The sequence below is a fragment of the Schistocerca americana genome, chromosome 7, assembly GCF_021461395.2.
Source record: "Schistocerca americana isolate TAMUIC-IGC-003095 chromosome 7, iqSchAmer2.1, whole genome shotgun sequence".
Classification (NCBI taxonomy): Eukaryota; Metazoa; Arthropoda; class Insecta; order Orthoptera; family Acrididae; genus Schistocerca; species Schistocerca americana.
The window spans coordinates 474,407,691-474,413,669 of NC_060125.1; the positions used below are offsets into that span (position 1 = coordinate 474,407,691).

Here is a 5,979-nt window from a genome sequence, read left to right on the forward strand (position 1 = left end):
ATATTTGGTGTACATATAAACATACGGCTGCGCACATGCTCATGCACACATGTACAATACACACACAAGTACATTAGTCAAAAAAGATAAATACACATACACAGAGGAATAGCAGACGCTTTCACAGCCACAGAAAATAAAACAAAAGATGACCACATCTCAACACTAAAATAAAGTACACGAAGTGCAAGTGTGTCTGCACAACACGGAAACAAAAATACATCCAGTGTCAGTGATGTGCAATGTTCGGGAACTTGAGCACCTCTGTGTGAAAGTACATTAAGAATGAAGCTGGAAGCAAAAAACCGCGAGTAATGATTGTTTAAGAGTAGTAATGTGAAACACGATAACCGTTTACTATCTTGACAAACCAATTTGTGAGAAAAACAAACTATTATAATGGCCACTAAAGATTCTTTGAAATAAGGTAAAGTGCTTATGCTATAAACGAACCTTTTATTACAGTCACAAAAGATGATGTATAACCTGTATTGCTTATATAACAAAGACTGCGGAAAAAAAGAAGTAACAAAACAGAAAAAGAAATAACTTCATTTTCTTGTCTATGGTGTTTTGGGTTACAATGAAACTAGTAGCTCTTCTTTTCTATGTGGCTATATGAAAATATCTTCAACATATTTGTCGATCAGTGTTAATGGTGTTGAGTCTAGTGTCTTGCCCTCGAAGTCTTCCATGTACTACAGGTGACAGAAGGCTGCCCATAGACATGCCAACTGTCTGTTCATACTGAAACTTCCAGGCAGATTAAAACTGTGTGCCCGACCGAGACTCGAACTCGGGACCTTTGCCTTTCGCGGGCAAGTGCTCTACCAACTGAGCTACCGAAGCACGACTCACGGCCTGTCCTCACAGCTTTACTTCTGCCAGTACCTCGTCTCCTACCTTCCAAACTTTACAGAAGCTCTCCTGCGAACCTTGCAGAACTAGCACTCCTGAAAGAAAGGATATTGCGGAGACATGGCTTAGCCACAGCCTAGGGGATGTTTCCAGAATGAGATTTTCACTCTGCAGTGGAGTGTGCACTGATATGAAACTTCCTGGCGGATTAAAACTGTGTGCCCGACCGAGACTCGAAGTGCTAGTTCTGCAAGGTTCGCAGGAGAGCTTCTGTAAAATTTGGGAGGTAGGAGACGAGGTACTGGCAGAAGTAAAGCTGTGAGTACCGGGCGTGAGTCGTGCTTCGGTAGCTCAGTTGGTAGAGCACTTGCCCGCAAAAGGCAAAGGTCCCGAATTCGAGTCTCGGTCGGGCACACAGTTTTAATCTGCCAGGAAGTTTTATATCAGCGCACACTCCGCTGCAGAGTGAAAATCTCATTCTGGAAACATCCCCTAGGCTGTGGCTAAGCGATGTCTCCGCAATTTCCTTTCTTTCAGGAGTGCTGGTTCTGCAAGGTTCGCAGGAGAGCTTCTGTAAAGGTTGGAAGGTAGGAGACGAGGTACTGGCAGAAGTAAAGCTGTGAGTACTGGGCGTGAGTCATGCTTCGGTAGCTCAGTTGGTAGAGCACTTGCCCGCGAAAGGCAAAGGTCCCGAGTTCGAGTCTCGGTCGGGCAAACAGTTTTAATCTGCCAGGAAGTTTCATATCAGCACACACTCTGCTGCAGAGTGAAAATCTCGTTCTGGAAACATCCCCTAGGCTGTGGCTAAGCCATGTCTCCGCAATATCCTTTCTTTCAGGAGTGCCAGTTCTGCAAGGTTCGCAGGAGAGCTTCTGTAAAGTTTGTAAGGTAGGAGACGAGGTACTGGCAGAAGTAAAGCTGTGAGTACTGGGCGTGAGTCGTGCTTCGGTAGCTCAGTTGGTAGAGCACTTGCCCGCGAAAGGCAAAGGTCCCGAGTTCGAGTCTCGGTCGGGCACACAGTTTTAATCTGCCAGGAAGTTTCATATCAGCGCACACTTCGTTGCAGAGTGAAAATCTCAGTCTGTTCATACTAATGATCATCAAAGAGAAAGTATGTGGATGTCAGTATGAAACTGAAATGTTTTATTGATATGAGTACAAATATCTCCCCAATTAGTTCTAGTGACTACTTAAGTGGCACCCTGCTCAGTGGTGAGACAACATCAAAATTTACAGTGAGCTGACCAATCTGAGTTTTTATAAATGTTTCATGAACTGGGCTATAGCGATCGGCAAGTCTGATGCACCCTGCACCTCAGACAGGAGACCACATCATAACCAACACTTTGAGGAGGATAAGCCCACAGCAACACACCTGAAAATACTGCCCACTAGCCAAAACTGAATCCCATCTAGCATCAGTAAACTTTGACCTAGGTCTGTGGAAACCTGCTGTGTACCAAACACCGTCTGAAAGAGGAAAAACATGTGCCAGGAAAACCATCTGTGCAGTTGAAGAGAGGGGCACTGAACATAAAACACAGGCTGAACTCCAGTAGCGAACAAAATCAGCAACTGATGAACATTGACAAAAGATAAGTTTTAAAATAGAGATATGGAGCCATAAAAAAATTTTCAAGAGCACATTGGGTCTTTGGGGCTGTGTGTACGAGGATGTCATTGAAATAAGACTGCAGAATAGCGTCAGCTATAACGATCTACAGTATTTCAACTTGTCAGGTGTGGAACCCAGCACTGAAGCTGCTCCAAACACAGTGGAGGCATTACACAGGAGCGCAAACCATCAATCAGTTAACCAGTCAACTCTCAGGAGTGAGACATCAACGCCACTGCTGTCAGTGCATTGCACAATCAACAAGAAGAGAGGAATGTACGGTGGTGGTGTTAGGTGGGGGTGGGGGGGGGGGGGTGGGGGGGGTGGAAGTTGACAGAAAATATAAACAGTATGTTGGGGGTGTAAGTGAAAATATTTTTATTGGTGAAAATGTACTTCTTCTACGTTAACAGGCCCAGTGGCCCACACGCTGCTACAAGTTTCCTCCTCCATTGCATTCTGCCCACATCTATTAATGCTTGGTTTAAATCTTCATGGAGGTCATCCCTCCAACACTTCTTACATCTCCCTGGGGTATGAAATCCAGGAGCTTCTGAGGCCATCTGTGATCTTCCACCCGAGCCACATGGCCGGCCCACTGCATTAATTTGCTTTGACAGTTCCTGCTATGATGGGCTGCTGGTATAGTTCCCCAAGCTCTTGGTTGTGCCTGATCCTCCATTCCCCTGTGCCTGCATCCAGAACTGGACCAAAGATCTTCTGAAGCACTTTTCTCTCAAAAATGAGGAGCTTATGGAAGTCCTATTTCCGGATATTCCATGTCTCACAGCCATATAGAACAACAGGTTGGACCAGGTTTTTGTATAGAACAATCTTGAACTGTTTGGGGAGACATCTGGGCCAAAGCAGTTGTGCTGGGCTGTGGTAAGATCGGGTTCTTGCTTGTATTCTGGCACTGATCTCTGCTTCACATGACAAGTTCTCAGTGAAAAGTGCCCCTAGGACTGATCTCCCACCTGCAGTGACTGCAGATGACCAGCAATCTGACTTCACCCATGTGTCATAACAAGATACTCTGTCTTGGCTTTGTTTATGTTTAGCTCAAATTTTCTGGCAGCCCCCTTTAGAGCTCTGGTCATTTGCTCCAACTCCTCTTCAGACCTAGAGAGTAAACAGATGTCATCTGCATGGGCTAAGTATGCTAGTCTCTTTCCTTTGATTTCAATCCCTTCATTCCCTTGGAAGCTATTGTGTATGATCTTCTCGAGGGCAAAGTTGAACAGGATGTGGGATAACCCATCTCCTTGCCTGAGTCCTTTCACAATTTCAAATTCCTCAGTTACGCGATTTCCCATCTTCACCTTCGCACGTGTCTCGCTCAGACAGATCTTTATCAGACTGATGAGTTCTCTGCTATGCCAAACTCCCTTAAACAGCTGAGCAGGTTCGTGCGCTGTCTACAATCATAGGCTTTCTTAATATCAACGAATAAAATATGCAGCTCTTTATCTTATTCACCCAGTTTCTCAGTGAGCTTCCAGAGACTGAAGATGTGATCTGCTGTTGACCATCCTGGCCAGAAACCTCCCAGGTACTCCCCTTTCACTGATTCTGCATCCTGCCTCGGGCATGGATGTGTGTGATGTCTTTAGGTTAGTTAGGTTTAAGTAGTTCTAAGTTCTAGGGGACTTATGACCACAGCAGTTGAGTCCCATAGTGCTCAGAGCCATTTGAACCATTTTTGAACCTGATTCTGCTACTGGCTTCAAATCTTGTAATGAGGCAATTGAACAGGATCTCATAGCAGACGTTAATCAGAGCAATTCCTTGGTAGTTGTCACATTTCAGTTTGTGGCCCTTCTTATGTATTGGACAAATCAGAGCTGTTTTCCATTCTGCTGGTAGTTCTTCTTTGGTCCATATTGTCTGTATCAGTCAGCACATTCTTTCTGCAAGTTTCTCTCCTTCCACCAGGACAATTTCAGGCTGTCTTCAGTCTTCACCTGGACTCTTATTCTGCTTAAGGTGTCTGATTCTGGTTTTTATCTCATCCAAGTTAGGTGGGGGATAATCTGCATAGGCTGTAAATGGGTACTGGAAATCAAACTGCAGTTCATGCTCATCACAATTTAGCAGCTGCCGAAATAACTCTTTCCATCTCTCAGCTATATCACTATCATTCGTCAGGATCTTATCATGGGAATCTTTGACAAGTTTCTGCTTGTCCTTGTTCTCCAGGGGCAGAGGTAGTTCACCTTCAGAAACATTTCCCTTGTCTTTTGTCCTCTGAAATCTGTTTCTGCTTCAATGATGATATCCCTTATATATTTCCTCTTCGCTCTTTTCAGAGTTGCTTCTGCAGTCTTTCGGACCTCCTCAAATTCTGCTTTGCCTTGTGCCAGATTTGCCCCCTTCTGCTACTTTCTCCTGGCTTGCTTTCTCCTTTTCAGGGCATCTGCACATTCCTTTCCAAACCAGATCTTCTCGCCCACTGTTTCCCACATGCGTTTCCTTTGCCGGATCCCTATCTAAGCTCTGGATGTTTTCCCACATTAGTTCAAGGTACTGATTGGCGTCCATTTCACTGAGTGCTTCAGAGCAGTTACTAAGTTGCAACTGGTATTTGGTCTTCGTTGCTTCATCTTTTAGTTTCTCCACATGGTACCTTTCAACTCTTTTTAGCGTAGCCCCCCTTCACTGTTCACAAAAGCCGCCTTAATATGCTTTATGTCCACTGATATAACAGATATTCTTGGGTTGACTGACACGAACTCAGAAACATCAGTGGCCAAAGTCTAACTGTACGTTTAAAAGGCCTCTGACCAGGAAACAATCACTCCCACCTTCGGCACCCTACACTGTCTTAACATCTAACATCCATCTCCTGGCTCTCAGATCAATGGCAACATGGTCGATTTGATTTATAGTTCTCCTGTCTGGTGACAACCAGTTTCGCTTATGTATGGAGGAGGAGGAGATTAGTGTTTAACGTCCCGTCGACAACGAGGTCATTAGAGACGGAGCGCAAGCTCGGGTGAGGGAAGGATGGGGAAGGAAATCGGCCGTGCCCTTTCAAAGGAACCATCCTGGCATTTGCCTGAAGCGATTTAGGGAAATCACGGAAAACCTAAATCAGGATGGCTGGAGATGGGATTGAACCGTCGTCCTCCCAAATGCAAGTCCAGTGTGCTAACCACTGCACCACCTCGCTCGGTGCTTATGTATGTTTTTCTGCTGGAAGTTTGTGTTCGAGATGAACAACTCTGATGGTATGAATGAGATTTTCACTCTGCAGCGGAGTGTGCACTGATATGAAACTTCCTGGCAGATTAAAACTGTGTGCTGGACTGAGACTCGAACTCGAGACCTTTGCCTATCGCGGGAAAGTGCTCTACCAACTGAGCTACCCAAGCACGACTCACGCCCCATCCTCACAGCTTTACTTCGGCCAGTACCTCGTCTCCCACCTTCCAAACTTTACAGAAGCTCTCCTGCAGACCTAGCAGAGTTTTAATCTGCCAGGAAGTTTCAAATCAGTGCACATT

General features: G+C 45.2%; 1 non-coding gene across 1 annotated transcript; it reads left to right on the plus strand.

Moving 5' to 3' along the window:
• Nucleotides 1-1,498: 1,498 nt before the first annotated feature.
• On the plus strand, nt 1,499-1,573 carry Trnas-cga. The gene has a single exon. It is a non-coding gene; the product is annotated as a tRNA-Ser (tRNA).
• Nucleotides 1,574-5,979: the final 4,406 nt, after the last annotated feature.